The following is a 26,822-nucleotide window of genomic DNA, read 5'->3' as shown; positions in this document are numbered from 1 at the left end:
ATCCCTCGGCCTGGGGCTCCATGCAAGATCTCACCTCGTGGAGTTGCAATGATCATGAGAACGGTGAGGAATCAGCCCAGAACAACACGGGATCTTGTCAATGATCTCAAAGGCAGCTGGGACCTACTGTGTTCTTGGGGACCTTCAATGCTGCAGAAATTTTTGGTACCCTTCCACAGATCTGTGCCTCGACACAATCCTGTCTCGGAGCTCTACGGACAATTATTTTTTGCTCTGACATGCACAGTCAACTGTGGGACCTTATATAGACAGGTGTGTGCCTTTCCAAATCATGTCCAATCAATAGCTTTTTACCACAGGTGGACTCTAATCAAGCTGTAGAAACATCTCAAGGATGGTCAATGGAAACAGGATGCACTTGCGTTAAATTTAGAGTCTCAAAGCAAAGGATCTGAATACTTATTTAAATAAGGTATCTGTTTTTTGTCTTTAATAAATTAGCTGCAATTTCGAATTTCTAAAAACCTGTTTTTGCTTTGTCATTATGGGGTATTGTGTGTAGATTGATTAGGAAAAACATTGATTTAATCCATTTTAGAAAAAGGCTGTAACATAACAAAATGTGGAAAAAGTCAAGGGGTCTGAATACTTTCCAAATGCACTGTATATACTGTACTTCCATTCCTTTTTCAACTTGTACCGGGGAACTTTCAGATGAGTCTTGTGAGGCATGTGGGCATCCTGGAGCAAAAAGTGTTTGAGACTCTCACCGTTCCACAGAAGGGTTATATTAGTGTGTAGCCCAAACTGTTCGGATGCTACAGAAAGATGTTGGCAGATTGGCTGTACCGTCTTCTGACGAGTCCCATAGTAGGCCAAACCGTTCAGACACTACAGATGATTTTGTGTGAAGACCGATTTTTGGGATGTTTCATGGCCTGACAAACACCACTCTTGCTCTGTCACCTTTCACCGCAGATGCGGAAGTGTGAACGGCAGTTGCGGTAGATTGAGACGCATCCAATGCAACAGAGAAAACAGCTCTCTAGCTTAAATTGACAGATTTTAGGAGAGGGGTCCAGCTGCATCATCTCTCAGAGCAGTCATCCCTCAGGGTCTCTACAGTATGCTTCCACCTACTGATATGTAATCTCTCAGTGCAGTGCATCTCTCAGGAAAATTGGGGTTTTCGAAAGAAGTGGACGTTTCGACAGGAACCATATAAGCAGAAGTGGGGGTTTCGAAAGGTGCCACTCAAGATGTCGTTTGAGTTATCAGACGTTAGTCAAGGTCTGCAGAGATGACAGTAAGGAATTTCAGTTATGCAACAACAAAAAAGTCTTCACTCACTGAGAGCTGTGTCTTTGAACATATTAATTAATTTATTTTAATTTCACCTTTATTTAACCAGGTAGGCAAGTTGAGAACAAGTTCTCATTTACAACTGCGACCTAGCCAAGATAAAGCAAAGCAGTTCGACACATACAACAACACAGAGTTACACATAGAGTAAAACAAACATACAGTCAATAATACATTACCTATCAGTAGCCATGTATGTAACGTTAACTTTTTCATAAATAGCTACCTTAAATAGCTACCGTAAATAGCTACCTGAACATAAAAACTGCATTCATTTTACAATGTGTTATTTATTACTGAATATTTGAAATAATAATTGAAATATTTAGTAGTTATGGAGTTCCAGCACTTCTAGTGTTAACATGCTGACTAGACCAGGCAATCGCGCGCATGTTGATTTTGTCCATCCACACCAGACACGATCAGGTCACGCAGGTTGAAATATCAAAAGAACTCTGAACCAACTATTAATTTGTGGACAGGTCGAAACACATGAAACATTGCTAGCTAATTTGTCCTGGGATATAAACATTGGGTTGTTATTTTACTTGAAATACACAAGGTCCTTTTTTCTGGATCTTTGTAAAACTTTGACCCATTTGAGTCACACAAATCGTGTGTTCTCTACTCCGACAATTAATCCACAGATAAAAGGGGAAACCTAGTTAGTTTCTAGTAATCTCTCCTCCTTCAGGCTTCTTCTTCTTCTGTGTTATATGTCGGCTGGCAACCAACTTTAAGGTGCATTACCACCACCAACTGGACTGGAGTGTGGACCTCAGTTCATCTTTCATTCACCCACGTGGGTATATGCTCCTAAAAACCAATGAGGAGATGGGAGAGGCGGGACTTGCAGCGCGTCAAAATTAGAACCAACCGCGCAAGTAGTTTGGATGAAATGATTGAATGATTTATTTTGCAAAGCTCCTTCCTGCACATAATGCGGGTGGTGTGGTCAGCATGTAAGACTCTTTTGCGAAAGCCCCACTTCTCCTTATATGGTTCATTTCGAAACGCCCACTCCTTTTGACACCCCTACTTTTCCTGAGAGGTGCACTGCACTGAGAGATGACATATCAGTAGGTGGCAGCATAGACCCTGAGGGATGACTGCTTTGAGAGATGAAGTCGCAGTTGGACCCTAAGGGATATTATGCTAATTTGATTTCAGCAGGGCTGCAGAAATTGACTAGGTTAAATGTTCAAAGTTTCTTTTGAAAAAAATATTTAAAACAGAGTAGTGTTACCATATTACATCGAGTGTTAGTTTCATGTCACAAGGTTGACCTTAAAATGAGGGACAGAGGTAAATTAATCACTAATCACATGAAATTAATAATAATATTCAGAAATAACTTTGTCAAAGCAACAAAATAACTATGGCTTTACAATGACGGTGAAAACTTGGAGAAATGTTGGAGTTAAATGGGTTAAAATCTTCCTAGAAGTCAGAGATTGCAAGTCTTTATTCATATAAAAAATCTGATTTATTGAATTCTCCATATTGTCTATGTTAACGGGGCACTTTATTTATTATAACAGTCTTTTAAAATTCAATATTGGTGCACAATTTCTACTTAAATTATTAAAGGGGCGCAAAAGGCGCTCTTTTTGTGGAACAACCCAAGTAAGGGTGATGATGAGAGGAAGAAATACGATGCAGGCCACAGCATTGCAACACCTTTTTCACAAGTGTGTAACAAAGCTCTCAACACAGTCAGACTCACACGCATTTAATACGCACACTGTGCTCATATGAGGAAGTCCTCTTCAACTACCGATCCTTCCACACCCTCCGCCTCAATCTCCATCTGTTGAGAGGAGCACCCCCATCATGGCATATGGGATCCTGGCCTGGTATCTCTCTGCTCTACTGGGGCTTCTCCTGACCCCTTCACTAGGGTTGGATCCTCCACGGATCTCCTTCCCCCTCGGTTAGTAGAATATTTGATTCTTTATTGTTTTTTCATTTCCATTTTTATGTATTTGCATGTGTGTGTGAATCTTGCAAAGATGCAGCATTCAGGCAAGTCAGATATGATTTCAAGTTTATTTCATGTAAATATATAATTTGTCAGAATATAATATGAATATAATACCAAAAAACTTTGTCATGTTGAACTGCTGAGACATTTTCCAACTAGGCATAGCTTGTGGCTGTATGCACATCACTTGAGTTTCAGTTTGTGCCTCTTCCTCTAAATCTTAAGAAAACATTATGGCACGATAGACACCAAGGCACATAACCTAGGCCAGGGGTTCCCAAACCTTTTCACTCAGGCCCTCCTTCCAGCATTGGGGAACATCCTGCTCTGCACACGCTCCCACCACATCTATTTCTATGGGCACAAGCACTGTTCATGACATACACCTCTTGTGTTGGTGGAGAGAACATTTAGCAGGTTTAACTCTTATTTCCTGCTGTTAACCCATTTGTCATGGGGTGAAGAATTTTTTTTGCAGTTTTAAAGCTAATTTTCTTGCAATTCAATAGATTTTGCCATGTCTAATGTGTATTCGTGTGACATTTGAGTGACGCAAACGTTCCAACAGAATCTCTGGGCTAAAAAACCTAGCTAAAACACTTTAGCTGACATGGGCTAGTTGATCTGGACATTTCTGACAAGTTATAAATAGCAATGACAGACATGACGAGGAAAATTTATTATGTACTACCCAATTTCGAAATGTTACCTTGTGCATTCTACTATTACAACTTTCAAGAGTAAGTTGAAAGCTGGACCCCCACGCCCCCCCTGCACCCCATAGATTGGGAACCACTGACCAAGGCCACAGACAGACTGTAAGGACAGACACACTCACATACAGTACAAGCACAGACTGCCTGATAATACATGTTTAGGTCAGGTGACAGTTGTGGTTGGTTTATGCTACTTGGGGCATCCAAGATTCTTTATTTTTTTTTATACTTCATTTACTTTTCCCCTCAAGCTTTTACTCAATCAATACAATGGTCCATTATATCCCCTCTTTCTCCTTTAGCTACAATACAATATTTGGACACTTTTTATTTTGCTCTTTGTGGTGTACTCATTTGCCTGCATACCGTTTTACAAGAAAGTCAATGACCACAAGCAGAGATGTCGCTAGATTCAAAGGGCAAACAACTCAATCTAAAATTAAACTGTGCACAGCGCTACATGTTCAAAAGTGAGAACACATAGAGTCTGAGTTTTTGTTTGGATACCTACAGTTGAAGTCATAAGTTTACATACACTTAGGTCGGAGTCATTAAAACTCTTTTTTCAACCACTCCACAAATTTCTTGTTGACAAACTATAGTTTTGGCAAGTCGGTTAGGACATCTACTTTGTGCATGACACAAGTAATTTTTCCAACAATTGTTTACAGACAGATTATTTCACTTATTTTTCACTATATCTCAATTCCAGTGGGTCAGAAGTTTACATACACTAAGTTGACTGTGCCTTTAAACAGCCTGGAAAATTCCAGAAAATGATGTCATGGCTGTAGAAGCTTCTGATAGGCTAATTGACATCATTTGAGTCAATTGGAGGGGTACCTGTGGATGTATTTCAAGGCCTACCTTCAAACTCAGTGCCTCTTTGTTTGACATCATGGGAAAATCAAAAGAAAATCAGCCAAGACCTCAGAAAAGAATTGTAGACATCCACAAGTCTGGTTCATCCTTCGGAGCAATTTCCAAATGCTTGAAGGTACCGCGTTCATCTGTACAAACAAATCAAAGTTTATTTGTCATGTGCGCCGAATACAACAGGTGTTACAGTGAAATGCTTACTTACAGGCTCTAACCAATAGTGCAAAAAAGGTATTAGGTGAACAATAGGTAAGTAAAGAAATGAAACAACAGTAAAAAGACAGGCTATATACAGTAGCGAGGCTACATACAGACACCGGTTAGTCAGGCTGATTGAGGTAGTATGTACATGTAGATATGGTTAAAGTGACTATGCATATATGATGAACAGAGAGTAGCAGTAGCGTAAAAGAGGGGTTGGCGGGTGGTGGGTGGCGGGACACAATGTAGATAGCCCGGTTAGCCAATGTGCGGAAGCACTGGTTGGTCGGCCAAATTGAGGTAGTATGTACATGAATGTATAGTTAAAGTGACTATGCATATATGATAAACGGAGAGTAGCAGCAGCGTAAAAAGAGGGGTTGGTTGGGGGGGGGGGGACACACAATGCAAATAGTCCGGGTAGCCATTTGATTACCTGTTCAGGAGTCTTATGGCTTGGGGGTAAAAACTGTTGAGAAGACTATTTGTCCTAGACTTGGCACTCCGGTACCGCTTGCCATGCGGTAGTAGAGAGAACAGTCTATGACTGGGGTGGCTGGGGTCTTTGACAAATTTTAGGGCCTTCCACTGATACCGCCTGGTGTAGAGGTCCTGGATGGCAGGCAGCTTAGCCCCAGTGATGTACTGGGCCGTACACACTACCCTCTGTAGTGCCTTGCGGTCAGAGGCCGAGCAATTGCCGTACCAGGCAGTGATAAAACCAGTCAGGATGCTCTCGATGTTGCAGCTGTAGAACCTTTTGAGGATCTCAGGACCCATGCCAAATCTTTTTAGTTTCCTGAGGGGGAATAGGCTTTGTTGTGCCCTCTTCTCGACTGTCTTGGTGTGTTTGGACCATTCTAGTTTATTGTTGTGGACACCAAGGAACTTGAAGCTCTCAACCTGCTCCACTACAGCCTCGTCGATGAGAATGGGGGTGTGCTCGGTCCTCCTTTTCCTGTAGTCCGCAATCATCTCCATAGTCTTGGTTACGTTGAGGGATAGGTTGTTATTCTGGCACCACCCGGCCAGGTCTCTGACCTCCTCCCTATACGCTGTCTCTTCATTGTCGGTGATCAGGCCTACCACTGTTGTGTCGTCTGCAAACTTAATGATGGTGTTGGAGTCGTGCCTGGCCATGCAGTCATGGGTGAACAGGAAGTACAGGAGGGGACTGAGCACGCACCCCTGGGGAGCTCCAGTGTTGAGGATCAGTGTGGCTGATGTGCTGCTACCTACCCTCACCACCTGGGGGCGGCCCGTCAGGAAGTCCAGGATCCAGTTGCAGAGGGAGGTGTTAAGTCCCAGGATCCTTAGCTTAGTGATGAGCTTTGAGGGTACTATGGTGTTGAATGCTGAGCTGTAGTCAATGAATAGCATTCTCACATAAGTGTTCCTTTTGTCCAGGTGGGAAAGGTCACTGTGGTGTGCAATAGAGATTGCATCATCTATGGATCTGTTTGGGCGGTATGCAAATTGGAGTGGGTCTAGGGTTTCTGGGATAATGGTGTTGATGTGAGCCATTACCAACCTTTCAAAGTACTTCATGGATACGGACGTGAGTGCTACGGGCCTGTAGTCATTTAGGTAGGTTGCCTTTGTGTTCTTGGGCACAGGGACTATGGCGGTCTGCTTGAAACATGTTGGCATTACAGACTCAATCAGGGACATGTTGAAAATGTCAGTGAAGACACCTGCCAGTTGGTCAGCACATGCCCGGAGCACACATCCTGGTAATCCGTCTGGCCCCACAGCCTTGTGTATGTTGACCTGTTTTTAAAGGTCTTACACACGTCGGCTACGGAGAGCGTGATCACACAGTCATTCGGAACAGCTGATGCTCTCATGCATGCCTCAGTGTTGCTTGCCTCGAAACGAGCATAGAAGTCATTTAGCTCATCTGGTAGGCTCGTGTCACTGGGCAGCTCGCGGCTGTACTTCCCTTTGTAGTCTGTAATAGTTTGCAAGCCCTGTCACATAAGATGAGTGTTGGAGCCGGTGTAGTATGATTCAATCTTAGCCCTGTATTACGCTTTGCCTGTTTAATGGTTTGTCGCAGGGCATTGCAGGATTTCTTGTAAGCTTCCGGGTTAGTCCCGCACCTTGAAAGCAGCAGCTCTACCCTTTAGCTCAGTGCGAATGTTGCCTATAATCCATGGCTTCTGGTTGGGTTACGTACGTACAGTCACTGTGGGGACGACGTCCTCGATGCACTTATTGATAAAGCCAGTGACTGATGTGGTGTACTCCTCAATGCCATCGGAAGTAGTTTAGCATCTGCTTCATCTGACCACTTTTTATAGACTGAGTCACTGGTGCTTCCAGCTTTAATTTTTGCTTGTAAGCAGGAATCAGGAGGATAGTTGTGGTCGGATTTACCAAATGGAGGGCAAGGGAGAGCTTTGTACGCATCTCTGTGTGTGGAGTACAGGTGATCTAGCATTTTTTTCCCTCTGGTTGCACGTTTAACATTTTGATAGAAATTTGGTAGAACTGATTTAAGTTTCCCTGCATTAAAATCTCCGGCCACTAGGAGCGCCGCCTCTGGGTGAGTGGTTTCCTGTTTGCTTATATCCTTATACAGCTGACTGAGTGCGGTCTTATTGCCAGCATCTGTCTGTGGTGGTAAATAAACAGCCATGAAAAGTATAGCTGAACACTCTCTAGGCAAGTAGTGTGATATTGCCATTTATCACAATATACTCTACTTCAGGCGAGCAAAATCTAGAGACTTCCTTAGATTTCGTGCACCAGCTGTTTACAAATATGCACAGACCGCCCCCTCTCGTCTTACCGGAGTGTGCTGTTCTATCTTGCCGGTGCAGCGTATATCCCGCTAGCTGAATATCCATGTCATTTAGCCACGATTCCGTGAAACATAGGATATTAGTTTTTGATGTCCCGTTGGTAGGATATTCTTGATCGTACCTCGTCTAATTTATTGTCCAATGATTGCACGTTGGCGAGTAGTATTGACGGTAACGGCAGCTTTCCCACTCGCCTTCTCCGGGTCCTGACCAGGCATCCAGCTTTGTCCTCTGTACCTGCGTCGCTTCCTCTTGCCAATAACGGGGATGTCGGCCATGTGGGGTGTTTGGAGAATGTCTCGTTGTACAAAAAATCTTTGTCTAATCCGAGGTGAGTGATCGCTGTCCTGATTTACAGAAGCTCTTTTTTTGCTGTAAGATGCGGTTGCAGAAACATTATGTACAAAATAAGTTACAAATAATGCAAAAAAACAACATAATAGCGCAATTGGTTGGGTGCCCGTAAAACTGCTTCCATTTTTTCCGGCGCCATTTTAGATTTAGTAACAATAGTACGCAAGTATAAACACCATGGGACCACGCAGCCGTCATACCGCTCAGGAAGGAGATGCGTTCTGTCTCCTAGAGGTGAACATACTTTGGTGTGAAAAGTGCAAATCAATACCAGAACAACAGCAAAGGACCTTGTGAAGATGCTGAAGGAAACGGGTACCAAAGCATCTATATCCACAGTAAAACGAGTGCTATATCAACATAACCTGAAAGGTCGCTCAGCAAGGAAGAAGCCACTGCTCCAAAACCGCCATAGAAAAAGCCAGACTACGGTTTGCAACTGCACATGGGGAAAAAGATCATACTTTTTGGAGAAATGTCCTCTGGTCTGATTAAACAAAAATAGAACTGTTTGGCCATAATGTCCATCTTTGTTTGGAGGAAAAAGGGGGAAGCTTGCAAGCTGAAGAACACCATCTCAACCGAAGCACGGGGGTGGAAGCATCATGTTGTGGGGGTGCTTTGCTGCAGGAGGGACTGGTGCACTTCCCAAAATAGATGGCATCATGAAGGAGGAAAATTATATGGATATTTTGAAGCAACATCTCAAGACATCAGTCAGGAAGTTAAAGCTTGGTCGCAAATGGGTCTTCCAAATGGACAATGACCCCAAGCATACTTCTAAAGTTGTGGCAAAATGGCTTAAGGACAACAGTCAAGGTATTGGACTAACCATCGTAAAGCCCTGACCTCAATCCTATAGAACATTTGTGGGCAGAACTGAAAAAGTGTGTGTGAGCAAGGAGGCCTAGAAACCTCAGTTACACCAGCTCTGTCAGGAGGAATGGGCCAAAATTCACCCAACTTATTGTGGGAAGCGTTTGACCCAAGTTAAACAATTTAAAGGCAATGCAACCAAATACTAATTGAGCGCATGTAAACTTCTGACCCACTGGGAATGTGATGAAAGAACCAATGTGGTACGGATCTGTTATTTTTATACTCAAGCCAAACAGGAGCTAGCCAGCTAACTATCTAGTAGTCAGCTAGCCACTGCTAGCGGCCATCAGCTTCCTCTAGCACGGACAACTCTCGCCAGTCTGCACAGCGCGACTCAAACCAGAGCAAATCGGACTTATTTTTCTCCATATCTCCAGATTCCTACCGCAAGCTCTGAACTTTTTTTATTTATTTGTCCACATGGATCATCGCAGCTAGCTAGCTGCTATTCGAGTGGCCACTCCTGGCTAACGCCTCTGTCCCGAAGCAAGAACCAATTAGTCTGGAGCTAGCCTTGCTAGGCCCATCTGCTAGGCACATCTCCCGGCTAGCCAGAGGTCCATCAGCCACTCCTTGGGCTACAATACCTATTTTGCCAACTGGCCTGGATCCCTGCCGACCCATCACGACTGGACCACCGACGTGATTCGCCCGATGGGGGTTTTCTCAACTGGCTCCGCCGTTGCGTCGTCCCCTGAATACCCATCCGCTAGCCGCGTCCCGCTAGCTGTCCAGAGCACAGGACTGTTAGGTTAAGAGGCCCATCGGACAAATTCTTTGGCCACTATACCTATTTTGCCAATTGGCCTGGTTTACCTCACAGAGCCCTGCTGATCCGTCTGCCGACGTAATAGCACGAGGGGGCCACAACAGACTTTCTTCCGTTGCAACGTCCTTCTGCTAGCTTGCTAAACCCCGGCCCGCTAGCTGCCTGAAGCCACTCACTGGACTCCTATGATCACTCGGCTACGCATGCCTCTCGCTTATTTCACTGTAGAGCCTCTAGCACTGCTCAATATGCCTTATTTAACACTTTAGTTCCACCTACCACCCATGCGGTGATATCACCTGGTTTAAATTATATTTCTAGAGACAATATCTCTTTCATCGTCACTCAATGCAAAGGTTTACCCTCACTGTAGTCACATCCTACCATACCTTTGTCTGTACATTGCCTTGAATCTATTCTACCGTGCCCAGAAATCTGCTCCTTTTACTCTCTGTTCTGAACGTACTAGACAACCAGTTATTTTAGCCTTTAGCCGAACCCTTATCCTACTCCTCCTCTGTTCCTCTGATGTGGAGGTTAATCCAGGCCCTGCAGTGCCTAGCTCCACTCCCATTCCCCAGGCGCTATCATTTGTTGACTTCTGTAACCGTAAAAGCCTTGGTTTCATGCATGTTAACATTAGAAGCCTCCTTCCTAAGTTTGTTTTATTCACTGTCCTAGCACACTCTGCCAATCCGGATGTCCTAGCCTTGTCTGAATCCTGGCTCAGGAAGACCACCAAAAACCCTGACATTTCCATCCCTAACTATAACATTTTCCGACAAGATAAAACTGCCAAAGGGGGCGGTGTTGCAATCTACTGCAGAGATGGACAGAATTCTGCAGGCTTACTATCCAGGTCTGTACCCAAACAATTCAAGCTTCTACTTTTAAAAGTCCACCTTTCCAAAAACAAGTCTCTCACCGTTGCCGCTTGCTATAGACCACCCTCTGCCCTGGACACCATATGTGAACCCATCTATCTTCAGAGCTCGTGCTGCTAGGTGACCTAAACTGGGACATGCTTAACACACCGGCCATCCTACAATCTAAGCTTGATGCCCTCAATCTTACACAAATGATCAATGAACCCGCCAGGTACAACCCCAAATCCGTAAACACGGGCACCCTCATATCATCCTAACCAACTTGCCCTCCAAATATACCTCTGCTGTTTTCAACCAAGATCTCAGTGATCACTGCCTCATTGCCTGCATCCGTAATGGGTCTGCGGTCAAACGACCACCCCTCATCACTGCCAAACTCTCCCTAAAACACTTCAGCGAGCAGGCCTTTCTAATCGCCCTGGTATCCTGGAAGGATATTTCAGCAAGCAGTCCTTTCTAATTGACCTGGCCCGGGTATCCTGGAAGGATATTGACCTCATCCCGTCAGTAGAGGATGCCTGGTCACTCTTTAAAAGTGCCTTCCTCACCATCTTAAATAAGCATGCCCCTTTCAAAAAATGTAGAACCAGGAACAGATATAGCCCTTGGTTCTCTCCAGATCTGACTGCCCTTGACCAGCACAAAAACATCCTGTGGTGTTCTGCATTAGCATCGAATAGCCCCCATGATATGCAACTTTTCAGGGAAGATAGGAACCAATATACACAGGCAGTTAGGAAAGCTAAAGCTAGCTTTTTCCCGCAGAAATTTGCATCCTGTAGCACAAACTCAAAAGTTCTGGGACACTAAAGTCCATGGAGAATAAGAGCACTGCCCAGCTGCCCACTGCACTGAGGCTAGGAAACACTCACCACCGATAAATCCACTATAATTGAGAATTTCAAGAAGCATTTTTCTACGGCTGGCCATGCTTTCCACCTGGCTACCCCTACCCCGGTCAACAGCCCTGCACTCCCCACAGCAACTCACCCAAGCCTCCCCCATTTCTCCTTCACCCAAATCCAGATGGCTGATGTTCTGAAAGAGCTGCAAAATCTGGACCCCTACGAATCAGCCGGGCTAGACGATCTGGACCCACTTTTTAAAATGATCTGCGGAAATTGTTGCAACCCCTATTACTAGCCTGTTCAACCTCTCCTTAGATTGGAAAGTTGCTGCAGTCATCCCCCTCTTCAAAGGGGAGACACTCTAGACCCTAACTGCTACAGACCTATATCTATCCTACCCTTCGACTGTCAATCACCACATTCTTATTGGCAGACTCGACAGCCTTGGTTTCTCAAATGATTGCCTCACCTGGTTTACCAACTACTTCTCTGATAGAGTTCAGTGTCAAATCAGGTGTGCCACAGGGTTCAATTTTCTGGCCGACTCTTCTTTGTATTCATCAATGATGTCGCTCTTGGTGCTGGTGATTCTTTGATCCACCTCTACGCAGACGACACCATTCTGTATACTTCTGGCCCTTCTTTGGACACTTAACTAACCTCCAGACGAGCTTCAATGCCATACAACTCTCCTTCCGTGGCCTCCAACTGCACTTAAATGCAAGTGAAACTAAATGCATGCTCTTCAACCGATCACTGCCCGCCTGTCCAGCATCACTACTCTGGACGGTTCTGACGTAGAATATGTGGACAACTACAAATACCTAGGTGTCTGGCTAGACTGTAAACTCTCCTTCCAGACTCACATTAAGCATCTCCAATCCAAAATTACATCTAGAATTGGCTCCTCGTAAAATTGACCATCCTACCGATCCTCGACTTAGGCGATGTCATTTACAAAATAGCCTCCAACACTCTACTCAACAAATTGGATGCAGTCTATCACAGTGCCATCCGTTTTGTCACCAAAGCCCCATATACTACCCACCACTGCGACCTGTACACTCTCGTTGGCTGGCCCTCGGTTCATACTCGTCACCAAACCCACTGGCTCCAGGTCATCTACAAGTCTCTGCTAGGTAAAGCCCCTCATCTCAGCTCACTGGTCATCATAGCAGCACGCACCCGTAGCACATGCTCCAGCAGGTATAGCTCACTGGTCACCCCCAAAGCCAATTCCTCCTTTGGCTGCCTTTCCTTCCAGTTCTCTGCTGCCGATGACTGGAACGAACTGCAAAAATCACTGAAGCTGGAGACTCCTATCTCCCTCACTAGCTTTAAGCACCAGCTGTCAGAGCAGCTCACAGATCACTGCACTTGTACATAGCCCATCTGGAAATAGCCCATCCAACTACCTCATCCCCATACTGTATTTATTTATCTTGCTCCTTTGCACCCCAGTATCTCTACTTGCACATTTATCTTTTGCACATCTACCATTCCAGTGTTTAATTGCTATATTGTAATTACTTCGCCACCATGGCTTATTGCCTTTCCTCCCTTCTTACCTCATTTGCACTCACTGTATATAGACTTTTCTTTTTTCTACTGTATTATTGACTGTATGTTTGTTCCATGTGTAACTCTGTATGTGTCGAACTGCTGTGCTTTATCTTGGCCAGGTCGCAGTTGTAAATGAGAACTTGTTCTCAACTAGCCTACCTTGTTAAATAAAGGTGAAATAAAAAAAATATATACATAAATCATTCTCTCTACTATTATTCTGACATTTCACATTCTTAAAATAAAGTGGTGATCCTAAGACATGGAATTTTTACTAGGATTATATGTCAGGAATTGTGAAACTGAGTTTAAATGTATTTAGCTAAGGTGTATGTAAACTTCCGACTTCAACTGTGTATATATACAGTACGTATGCCGTTTTACAGTAGTTGTGGTAAAAAGAGATGAGAATATGAGCTAACTATCAGTCTAAAAGTGAGCACTAGCTGCTACATTTTGGAACCCCATTATAACTTTTTAGCTGTGTGTGGGGGGTGAAATTCAAAGGAAAGTCTTATTGATTGAATGGAAGGATATCAAACACAATTTACAAAGAATGTATCAATGCTCATGGTCTGGTGTTAACTGGTGGTCCACACAAACATACAGTGGCTTGCGACAGTATTCAACCCCCATCACATTTTTCCTATTATGTTGCCTTACAACCTGGAATTAAAATTGCTTTTGGGGGGGTTTGTATCATTTGATTTACACAACATGCCTACCACTTTGAAGATGCTAAATATTTTTTGTGAGACAAAAAAACAGAACTTGAACGTGCATAAAAATTCACCCCCTCAAAGCCAATACTTTGTAGAGCCACCTTTTGCAGCAATTACAGCTGCAAGTCTCTTGGGGTATGTCTCCATAAGCTTGGCACATCTAGCCACTGGGAGTTTTGCCCATTCAAGGCAAAACTGCTCCATCTCCTTCAAGTTGGTGTACAGCAATTTAAGTCATACCACAGATTCTCAATTGGATTGAGGTCTGGGCTTTCACTAGGCCATTCCAAGACATTTAAATGTTTCCCCTTAAACCACTCTAGTATTCCTTTAGCTGTATGCTTAGGGTCATTGTCCGGCTGGAAGGTGAACCTCAATCCCAGTCTCAAATCTCTGGAAGACTGAAACAGGTTTCCCTCAAGAATTTCTCTGTATTTAGCGCCATCTGTCATTCCTTCAATTCTGACCAGTTTCCCAGGCCCTGCCGAGGAAAAACATCCTCACAGCATGATGCTGCCACCACCATGCTTCACTGTGGGGATGGTGTTCTCGGGGGTGATGAGAGGTGTTGGGTTTGCACGAGACATAGCGTTTTTCTTGATGGCCAAAAAACTACATCTTTGTCTCATCTGACCAGAGTGCCTTCCATATGTTTGGGGAGTCTCTCACATGCCTTTTGGTGAACACCAAACGTGTTTGCTTATTTTTTTCTTTAAGCAATTGCATTTTTCTGGCCACTCTTCTGTAAAGCCCAGCTCTGTGGAGTGTACAGCTTAGTGGTCCTATGGACAGATACTCCTATGGACAGATCTCTGATTAATGCCCTCCTTGACTGGTGTGAGTTTTGGTGCATGGCCTTCTCTTGGCAGGTTTGTTGTGGTGCCACATTTTCAGAATGCCCTTATACTTCCCATTGTAAGAGGATGGTCTCTTAAAAAAAAAAAAAATGGTTGGTTTTTGTTTGGATTTTCTCCTACCATATCTATTGTTATATTCTCCTACGTTATTTTAACATTTCTACAAACTTCAAAGTGTTTAAGAATTTTTTGAAACAAGTTTTTTTTTCTCATTTCACTTACACAAAATTGTTAATGTCCATTACATGAAATCCAAATAAAAATCCATTTGAATTACAGGTTGTAATGCAACAAAATAGGAAAAAACACCAAGGGGGATGAATACTTTTGCAAGGCACTGTACTACATCATCATACCATTTTTATTTGCCTTTCCTTTCAGAAAGCCCAGAGAGACCTCTTACCTTATTCAGCAACCCAGACATTAAAAACACAACCACAATGTTGCTAAAAGACGATGGCTGAACTCTGTTCGTAGGGGCACAAGATGCTGTGCTCTCATTGGATGTCAGCCAGCCTGATGTCATTACCATGAAGATTAAGGTAGGCAAATTAGAGCGGAAGAGGGGCCCTCTTATTTCATCAGAGATACATTTATAAAAGGTTCCAACAGTCTTACAAATATTATGTTTCTCCTATAGATGGAATGGAAGCCCTCTCGATCTTTACATGTGTACCACTAAAGGCAAGAAAGAAACGGTATTAATTGGGGTCCTCATGCACTTAAATGCACACACTTGCTTTTACAAGAAACCATGAGAACCACTCTCACATCTTCGATATCTGCCTATGTACTTATTTTTCTCAGACAGACTGTCCCAACTTTGCGAGTGCTGCAACCCATTAATGCCACCCACTTGTATGCCTGTGGAACATTTGCATACAACCCTCATGATACCTATATGGTAAGAGACTGCAGATTTCCTAGACTGCAGAGTCTTAGACACCGTACACATGGTGACCGTGTCAGTGTGCACTGCGTCCGGCCCGCCACAGGAGTGCGCGATGAGACAAGGATATCCCTGCCGGCCAAACTCTCCCTAACCCGGACGACGCTGGGCCAATTGTGTGCCGCCCCATGGGCCTCCCGGTCACGGCCGGCTGCAACAGAGCCTGGACTCGAACCCAGAATCTCTAGTGGCACAGCTAGCACTGCGATGCAGTGCCTTAGACCACTGCGCCACTCGGGAGGCCTCCATTTTCCCTTTTTCTCCCCCCCCCTCTATCTCCCTAACGCCATCCTAATCTACCTCCCTCCACTTCCATCCTCATTCCTTCTCTCCTTTTCTCCTGCTCTCTCCCCTCATTTTCTCTTATTTCACTCTCTCTTTCCCCATCCAGTCTTTCAGCTCATCCCACTGTACAATGATATCATACTTTAACTCTCTGCTTCTCAAACTGACTGGTCTCCTTCTGACAGTCTCTCTACACACATTTTGTTGTCAGTGTGGGTTGGACAATGCCCCAGATACCACTCTAATGGCAGTCAAGGAAAGTTTCCTAGCCAGTGGAAGTGTGCGTCCGATAGGCAATGCACCAGTTCTCAACTCCCCTGACCAGCGCTACAGTCGGATTGCTGCACTACGGACAAAAGCGGCCAATGGACAGGACTACACCATACTCTTCCTGCTTAGTGGTGTCATAGTTATTTTCAAACTTCTATGCAATTTTTCGTGTGGTGATGACTCCCATCCCAAATTTGATGGCAGATTATTTTGTCACAGCACATTTTCTTTTGGTTGCAACTTTTGTCTTTCACTCTTCTCTTGGTCAGAGTCAGGGTTTCTCCACAAAGCTGTGCTGTTGAACAAGGATACCCACATCATAGAAGAGATCCAAGTGTTCAGACAACCACAGCTGGTGAAAAACATATCTCCAAGGTACACATTGAACCAATCTTAACTTTTGTCAATGTATGTTTTCAATGGGTATCGCTCTGTATACTGTGTACTGTCTGTGGCCTTTCATCCACTGAAACCCTTTGCCTGTTCCTCCTATCGCAGGGTTTTCTTTATGTGGGGTCCTCTGAAGGGGTGACCCAGGTGCCTGTGTCCCAGTGCCCATCCTATAAGAGCTGTGCCCAATGTGTGTTGGCACGAGACCCCCTCTGTGGCTGGGACCCTGCCAGTGGACACTGTGCCAGTGTGTCTGCTATTCCAGCCAATGCGTGAGTCCAACTTTAGATCTTTAGATGAATCACTGGCCTCCACATACTGCTGGTTCCCTGTGGCACTTCCATCCATTAATTAAAAACAAAAACAAATGTGAAATCGATGACACCTCAGCATAGCACTCATGCATGTGTTTGTGCAATGAAGAGAACACAGTAAGGGCACCAATGTTAATGGACATCCCGCTCTCTCACCTACCTTTCCATCGCTCTTTCCATCGGATGTGAAGCATGGCAACGTGATGGAGTGTCAAGGTTCCCTCACTGCTAAACCTCTGCCAGGTGATCACTACAATTAGACAAGTGTATTGGGATTATAAAGTAATAAAACCAGAAATAAACCATTATATTTAAGCATTGAGTGCTCTCTATGTATAACTCACTAATTTGTCTGTGCTCACATTCTATCCCCAGTGGAGGTGTACGTACAGCTAAATGAAGTAGTGAGGTTGAATTGTTCCACATCCTCCAATCTGGCAACCCTGAGTTGGAAGCCCGCCAAAGCCAGCGCTCTGCCCCACAACCTCTTTCACCCTAGAGATGAGTCTGGTCTTCATGGCCACACCTGACACCTTTGGAATCTACCACTGCATCTCTGTGGAGAGGGGTTATGAGGAGATGGCATCTATCAACACTGAGACAGTGTCTCTCCTCGGGCCATTGATACTCCAGCCATTCAAATCCGGATCACCACAAACATCCAGAGGACCACAGAGACTAAAGACCAGATGACCACCATGATTGAGATTCCAAGCGACACAGGAGAAGCTAGACCTCATCAACTTTGGGGAGGATCCAGTCATCCCCACAGACGTAACCACAACCAACAAGACTCCAGACACACAGTCCACGACTGAGCATCTCGAGGACAAGACCCTGTCATGACGTTGGCCTCTTTTGGTACAGGGAGGACAGTTGACTTCCCCCCAATCCACCCTGTGTGTAAAGGGTTGTAAAAACTCTAAAATTCCAGGAGAGTCTCTGGCCACATGGCCCATAGAGAGACACAGGAAATTCTTCCAACTCATAGAATTGGAGAGCCAAGCGACATTTTGTGTTCTGGAGAAGGTATGGAAGATTGGTGAAGAATCCAGCTACGAACTGATCCGCTTGGTACAATTTTGTGATACTCAGAAGAGACAATATAGCCATATTACCATAAAACTGTTTATATAATAGACTCAGCTTAAGACTTGCATCATATGGGTGTATGGAATGTATTAATAAGGATAAAGCTTTTGTAAGACATTGAGATGCTATTGTACTGATGTAATGTGATAGAATTGTATTTCTGTAACCAAATCTAACTCAGTCATAGGCACGCCCCCAGGGACCCATACAGGACCAGGCGTCATTTGACAAGCCTGTTCGATGGGCACTATAAAACACCCCCTGATTTACATTTCTTCAGACCAGGCCCCCACTCCATTGCGAGAAGTGGGCCAATAGGTTGACCATCCAATTACTCTACTGAAAGTGAACCATACCACGTGGTTAACTTTTAGACTATTGATACCGACAGAATAAGAACAAGTCTTTGATATTAATTATTAGTCTGCAGCTAAGTAAATTATATCATCGAACGCGAAGACCAACGAAACAACCATTCTATGACGACATTAATGAATGTCGCTCTGAAAGATCCATTCTAACCGAGAGAGAGAGAGAGAGAGAGAGAGAGAGAACGCGGACAAAACTCCCCAACAGAACAGAACTCTCGAACAAGGATCACGACGACACATGAGCGTAAATATGTATTGATTGCAATTGTTCCCGAATGAGTGAGCCTTCAATTGTTAATATTAATGAACTCTGTGTAACTTCTCAGCGGACCGTTTATGACCCATTGTTCAACAGGCCGACCTGCCTGTTTAGCCCACAAGGGCACATTCCTCTACCAATCCTTTGTGACGATAATTACTGTTTTGTATGTTTTCTGTTAATTACTTAGTGTAGTAAATAAATGATTTTAAGACAATTGATGTATGGATGATTTTAGTAAAGACTGGGTTCGTGCAGATACAACAATTTACGACGTTTGGAATGAGACTGGATTCGAGGTAAAATACACCATTTAAACCACAAGATAATCGGCCTATACTATAATAGAATAGAATATTATAGTACAGGAAAGTTATATTAGGAAAATTATAGCTTTGTAATCTGAATATTCTCCTTGGTGGCCCGATCTCCTAGTTAATTACAATTAAACGATTAATCAGTTTAATCGCGTGATAATTACAGGGAGCTAATTGATAAACATATCTTCCGTTTAATGGTACCCCAAAGACACGACATATTGGTGCCCCCGTGCGAGGAATCTAAGATAGAATTGGACTTTGCTGTGAAATTCTATATATCAATTGTGCGAACAGAATTGTACAAACAGCCTGCTATGTAAACAAAGTGATTGTGCATTTTCCATTGAGAGAAGCTATTTAGAGTAGCTCCGGTCTTGTGTCGATAGCAGTGAGGAATAATAAATTCCAGATTTAGTCCGTTAGGCCAAACGGTACTATTTCTGTCGGTAAATATTAACTTCTAGAGTAAGGTTAGAAATTAGAAGTTAACTGTCCGGGAACCGAGCCGAATAATTTGCCTACCGCACTAAGACGGTGTGGGCAGACCGTATGCGTATTTGTAGTTAAGTACCGTGTCGCTCCGGTCAACATAAACGCCAGCAGAATATGCTGAATGGGGTTAAGGTGAGACGTCACTAGAAAACCCACCCTTTCCATAAGTGAAGGGATCCTATTTTGGTGCTTGGAAGGATACTCCTGAACCAAGTAGCAATAGCTTAGCATTACGGGTAAGCTAACAGAGAGGGAACATTTTACCCTCCCCGTAACACGTTTAAAATTCATCCGCTAGCGCGACGGAAGTCCGACCTTTGTACTTCCGTTTAATTTCAGCATTCTGCACCCTGGTGGTGAAGAATTGCCAGTACATCTCTAGGGGAAATTCAAACGTGGAGCACGGTAACATATCCAGACAATCACAATTGACTGGATATGACATCTCATTCAATTTAATTAACAAGTGAAATTGCCAGATTTACCTTTTCAAGTGGATCTGTCAAATAATATCCAAAATTGATTGGGCGTCTACAATGAGACATGATTAACTTTTTCCAAACTTAACTTAGATGAAGCAATGCTCTCAGGTTAATTGAAAGTTAATTCCCAGATAGCCTATACAGGTTTGATATATCATAAATAGATTAATCAGTAAAATCTGCTTTTGCAAGGCACAAAACCCCTTTACTGACGTTCAGCCCCAGGGAGGAGCGTACCCTAGTGGTGAAGGGTCCCAACATTTGAACTACGGTTTACACTTATGATATCCAATCAATGGAGATTGTATGGATTATCGTCTCATTCAATTTATTTAGTTAAATTGTCGAACATACCTTTCTAGGTTCTTCCAATTAAATGAGACAATTTAAACTTTGCATATTAACCTGGATGAAGCAACCTCTCAGGTAATTCAAGTTTAATACCCAGATAGCCTACCCAGGTAGGACTAATCATTGGCATTGATTAATTCAATTTGCTTTGGCAAATTCATTCACGTCCAACTTCCACAGTACTGTACAGTACTGATGGTTCATTAACGTCTATAAATAGATTAAAACCGTCTTTGCAGTTTTCCACATTCCAAAACCAAATTTTGGAAAATTAGGAAAAACATTTTTTCCTTTCAAATGTTCTAATAATGTGCAAGCTATCAGAGGGGGTGGTTCCCACTTGCCCGCTAATTAGTGAACCTCCACCCGTAAATGGATTGATCTCTGACCTCAGCAGCGATAACAACCCTAATTATGCCATTAGTGGAAAAGCAGATAACAATGTTTTCCAAAATCAACCATCGGGCGCAGGCCTCGTAAAGGTTCTCTCCAGTCTAGCTCTGATGTCTTGCCATCCGAGATTGCCATCTGTCCAATACCGCAGTGCACAGCTGAAGCACGAGCAGGTAACGGTAGACATAAAGGGACAGGTGGAGAGAACCGGGAAACCAATGACCAATGCAGACAAGGGAAAAATTCTGCTAGCTATGGAACTGCGTTCGAAAACTGAACAATTAAATGTAATTGCAAAAACGTATGACGATGAACAAGCACAAGCTCTTCAACAAAATCGGTTTCGACAGGAACAACTCGATTTAGCCAAAACTAAATACGATGATGTCCATGCCAAACTAGATAAATCTGAAGAGTTATCTACAAACAGGAGCGCTCAACTTGACAACATGCATGCTGTTTTGTTGAATGTTACTCAAAATAACACGGTGCTCCTCAAAGCGCTGCAGACCAAAGACGATCAGTTAATGAACACAATGACAAAGTTGGATGATAAATCAGCAGAACTTATTGAAGTCGCTGACCAAATGAATGATGAGAGAACTCAGGTGATGAGGTTGGAAATATTGATTTCTAAGCAAGCAGAGGAAATCTCATCACTGAATCTCTCGCTCCGTACTCAAGACCTCTATCTGCAAACCATGACAGATAAGTTTGAGACCGAAAGGAGCAGGTGTGACACGCACATGTCCCAAAATCACTACTCTAAGCGCTCAAGTGGACTCTGCAATGCAGCAGAATTCCACCCTTAGGTACCATCTGGAGGAAATCCAGAATGGTCACGCTCTACAGCGCGACTTCCCATCCAAGCAACCGGAGCCCTGTACTCACAGGAGTGAAGACAATAGGTTTCAGACCTTGCCTCCCTCATGTGTCCCTCAGTCTTCTCCTCTTGGCCCTTCGGCACTGAGTAATATGGCGCCTCTTGGCCAACAACAACAAGGCTTGGCTTCTTCTCTTGGCCTTTCGGCCCCAATCTCTCCACAGGATGAAGCCAACCCTCTCCGCCCGCTTGGCGCGGAATACCTTGACAAACTCGTCAAGAATTTCCCCACCTTTGACCCCGTTCCAGGTCAGCCAAACGATACTGAGACGTTCCTAGCTGACATAGAGGACACGTTGGGTGGCTACCCGAACGCTACGGGTTCTGACAGGGTTTACCTGTTAAAGCGAACGTCGAATAGACACGTGACGAGGTTCATTCGTCTACAACAGCAACACGTGCTAAATGACTATGCTAAACTTGCCACAGCTTTGAAATTAGAATTCAGTGGTTCTGCGACTTGCAAACACGATAGCTCACTGGCTAACACCGTCAAACAAGCTCGGAACGAACACCCACAAGCTTTCTATCATAGGCTTCGTTCAGCTTACTTTGGCCTACTCACAGAAACAGGAATGGAAGAGCTGTTACCATTCAAACAAATGTTTCTGTCGAACATGTATCCCACCTTCATTACCTACTTGGGCCCTGCAGCCCACGTTGGCTTGCCTATCTTACAACTCAGAGAGCTTGCAAGCACAGCTTTTGAGGCATCAAAAGTTCACAACGCTAAGAGCCCTGACCACTCAGTTTTGAAGTTTAACCAGGAGCACTCACTCCAGTTAGAGGGTGCATTATCAGGTATTGGAGCGTCGAGATGACGCACAACAACAGTTTCTACCACGAAACCCTGATTCCAATAACCTGCGCGGTCGAAATAACTGTAAAATACGTAGCCATCAACATGACTACCGCTACAATCGACCCGTTCGCTATGTTCCTGCACCCAACCCACCAAAAGTGTCAGAGCACAAGGGTAACAAAGGGTTGAAGGACGATCAAAACGTAGACCAATGTTCTCCAGAAGTCCCACTACGGGAAGAACTTAAGCGAGAACAATTTGAGAAAAGGGTAAAAGTTAAGTCACAAGGACTAGACGGGGAATTACCGGACACCAGGTCTGCAGGAATTAACACCCATAGCATGGACGTTAAAGTTCAAATTTCTCCCGCTCTCATTCAAGACCCTATCCAGGGCCCTCTTGATCAAGAAACAAGCCCCCGGGCTCTGTCCATAGACTCTGATACAAAAGTTGCGAAGAAAAAGGTCAAACGCTTCGTTAAAGCCAAGCCCACTCAAAATCGGAAAAGTCAATCTGCTTCCATCTTGAACAGACATGGCACATCACGTCGTTGCGAACGACCACTCCACTTTGTGGGGAATATGTCCACTAACCACGAATCTAAACGGCCATACCTGGAAACAGTCCTGGAGGACTGCTTAGCTTGTCATGCGCTAATTGATTCGGGTGCGACAATATCACTCATCTCTCAAACATTGTTTGATGATCTCAAAAGGGCTTTGAAACCAACTAAACGTTGGTTAAAAGTGGAACGATGCGACACTAAACTTCGAGGGGTCACTCAGACTACCTCGCCTCTCACATTGAGAGTCATGCTGAAACTACACTTCCAGGACGTATCGCTCGTTCACCCTGTGTATGTTACCAGCCTCGAAACTGTAACCCTGCTACTTGGAGCAGACTTGATGGATCGGTTACTCCCATTGATGGATTGGAAAACCAACCAGGTATGGTCACAGGCCACAGTGCCTTCTCCACTGACCACACCGTCTCCCCCTAACGCTAGCTGCAACGCAGTCCTTCACGAGGGGTATCTGTCGAAAGCACCCCTTGAGAAAAAGACGTTTAGAAACCTCTTGGTACAAAATCCGATCCACGGAGATAGTACGATATCTCGACACATTCCATCAGCCAACCTGATTGACCATTCTTTTCATGATTTCGAGCCAGCTGTCTCTGTGAATAAGCAACTTCCCTCCTCCTTGCAGTCATGTAATACGGTAGTTGAGATGAACTTTTCTTTCCCTTTGGACACTTCCGCAAGCACTGCAGCCGTCCCAGTAAGAAAAACATTGATGCGCAGAGTATACTCTGCTTCCGATGATACACCTTCCGCTTTGTTGGGGACTGTCACCCCTTACAATGACACTAATGGCGTCAGTCCAGCAACTGACCCGATGACTCCCACTTGTGAAACACTTTGCGATATCACAGACCGATATCCTCGTCTCAGTTCGCAGGTAATGAAGAGGTTGCCACACGCGGACGCGGTGGTGACTGACATGCCTCGACAGCCACTGAGCGTTTTGAAGCACAAACACCAGGAGATTTGGTTGAAAGGTTACAGCCATTCTCAGAACAACGCGGCCGCTGACAACTCGTACATAGGGTCCGACCTTTTCATTTGCGCATCGGACACCAACACCACCCACTGGTGGGGGGGTCCCGAGGCACAAAGGGGGGGAATAGTAGCCCAGACCCATGATGAGCCTCATCGAGGCCGGTGGGGGGGGTCAAGACTACAGACAACACCGTGCGAGGCCACCAGAGCATAAATCAAATCTAGTTGTAAACTCTCCTATGAGAACAGTGAGGAGCAGACAGGCCCCTCGACGGGGATTATCTTAGAAGACATCTAAGATAGTACTGAGGTGTACCACACTGGTCGTAAAGGAAGTCCAGTGGACTTGTCCACCTCCAAAACAAATGGCAACAATAATCATTCTTTGCCATGTGTAGGTTCAACTACAATACAACTAGTAAAATGCTCCAATCATGTGTTCCGGTAGATAATATTTCAGAATAAATCGGTAGGATAACTGGTCCCCTTGAGTACCAGTACCAATACTAACAACAGTCAGTCCAGCTACAATCAGTAAGAAGGTTAGAGACTTAACCAATCAAATTACAATTGACAACAGCGACATAGGAGTCACTCAGAGTGCAACACGTGGAGGGGAATCTCCAGTGCACTCTTCCAATGGTTAACACACATGTCACTAATAAATAGGATCCTCCATTCAGGAGGAAAATTATTAGAAGTCATGAACCATGATCACACCACGTATGACTGGTCCAATACTTAAAGAGTACTTCCGTCGTGAGGTTAGCTCCTCCGTGGATAACATAGCTATGAAATAGACTTCATACCTATCGCCACTACAAAAGTGGAAGAAACAGTGACTTGTAGAAAAACTACTACAGACTCCCTTGACACCAATTCTGACTGACCTCCAGGCATTGACCTGAAAATTACCTGACTACGTCAGACTCATTCTGAACAAGTTGTAATCTGCCCGGATACTTGGTTTTCTTCCCTTGACATGAGCGCTTGTGTAAGCATAAACGCACATGCACAACGGAACATCCAATTAGGATTTATGCTAGGACCTCTTAAGGGCCCAAGCAATATACCAGCCTTAGTAAAGTTGAACATTTACTTTTAGGCCTTTGACTCTACAGCACTCACCAGTTTTCTTCCCAGAAGTCCGTAGGTTATACCTGTAGACTGCCCAAAACTAGTGCATTACAGCTGTAGACTTATCATATAGTTATCAACTTAGGATAGCGCCTAAGCAACACACCAAGTAGGAAAACCCTAGATATGGCATTAGAGACAATGCCATGATAATCATTTTGCCAGAACATTGGACGTATATAGAATACAGTCCAATTAGATTATTTGTTTTGTGTGAGAACTATATTTTGTATATTTTTGTTTTGTTTATGCTTTCATTCCTTTTCGGTTCAGTTCCTTTGACACTTAGGAAGTGATAGAGCCATAAACAAAGTCCCCATACAACCATCACTTAGTGCCACAACGCCGCTCATTGGGGAATGAATGTAATTATATATATTTCATGAGTGTGTGTGCGTTGTTAACATCTGCCTAAGTTACTGCCCAGATCTTCCAGTCTGGACGACGGGTCCGGAACGGCGACCCCAAATCCGGACACCCACAACCTATCCTTGTGGCGGCATGCCCGCTGTCAGAGAGACTACCAAGGTAAACCACCAGAGGGGGGGACCGCAACGGCGATCACCAACCAGGACATCCCCTGGCCCTTCCTGGGGTACTTTACAGCTTCCAGGGAACCTACCAAGGTACACCAATTGAGGAGACCGCAACGGCGATCACCAACCGGACATCAACTGCCCATCCTTGTGGTGGACGGCTCCGCTTTCAGAGAGCCTACCAAGTTCAACCACCAGAGAGGACTGCAACGATGATCTACCAATGGGACATCACGTGGTCATGATTTTATGTTGATTTGTAACTTGCAGGATAAACAAGATCCAAACCACCAGGGGGGGTATGTCATGACGTTGGCCTCTTTTGGTACAGGGAGGACAGTTGACTTCCCCCCAATCCACCCTGTGTGTAAAGGGTCGTAAAAACTCTAAAATTCCAGGAGAGTCTCTGGCCACATGGCCCATAGAGAGACACAGGAAATTCTTCCAACTCATAGAATTGGAGAGCCAAGCGACATTTTGTGTTCTGGAGAAGGTATGGAAGATTGGTGAAGAATCCAGCTACGAACTGATCCACTTGGTACAATTTCGTGATACTCAGAAGAGACAATATAGCCATATTACCATAAAACTGTTTATATAATAGACTCAGCTTAAGACTTGCATCATATGGGTGTATGGAATGTATTAATAAGGATAAAGCTTTTGTAAGACATTGAGATGCTATTGTACTGATGTAATGTGATAGAATTGTATTTCTGTAACCAAATCTAACTCAGTCATAGGCACGCCCCCAGGGACCCATACAGGACCAGGCGTCATTTGACAAGCCTGTTCGATGGGCACTATAAAACACCCCCTGATTTACATTTCTTCAGACCAGGCCCCCACTCCATTGCGAGAAGTGGGCCAATAGGTTGACCATCCAAGTACTCTACTGAAAGTGAACCATACCACGTGGTTAACTTTTAGACTATTGATACCGACAGAATAAGAACAAGTCTTTGATATTAATTATTAGTCTGCAGCTAAGTAAATTATATCATCGAACGCGAAGACCAACGAAACAACCATTCTATGACGACATTAATGAATGTCGCTCTGAAAGATCCATTCTAACCGAGAGAGAGAGAGAGAGAGAGAGAGAACGCGGACAAAACTCCCCAACAGAACAGAACTCTCGAACAA

The 26,822-nt window shown here is 44.2% G+C and overlaps 1 long non-coding RNA gene across 1 annotated transcript; it reads left to right on the top strand.

Moving 5' to 3' along the window:
• The first annotated feature begins 988 nt into the window (after positions 1-988).
• On the top strand, positions 989-18,034 carry LOC106580108 (uncharacterized). Its single transcript, XR_001322805.2, has 7 exons — positions 989-3,256; positions 15,171-15,331; positions 15,430-15,487; positions 16,563-16,668; positions 16,792-16,955; positions 17,189-17,240; positions 17,373-18,034. It is a non-coding gene; the product is annotated as an uncharacterized lncRNA (long non-coding RNA).
• Positions 18,035-26,822: the final 8,788 nt, after the last annotated feature.

Source organism: Salmo salar, chromosome ssa02 (assembly GCF_905237065.1).
Source record: "Salmo salar chromosome ssa02, Ssal_v3.1, whole genome shotgun sequence".
NCBI classification, from domain to species: domain Eukaryota; kingdom Metazoa; phylum Chordata; class Actinopteri; order Salmoniformes; family Salmonidae; genus Salmo; species Salmo salar.
This window is presented reverse-complemented; position numbering and strand designations above follow the sequence as displayed.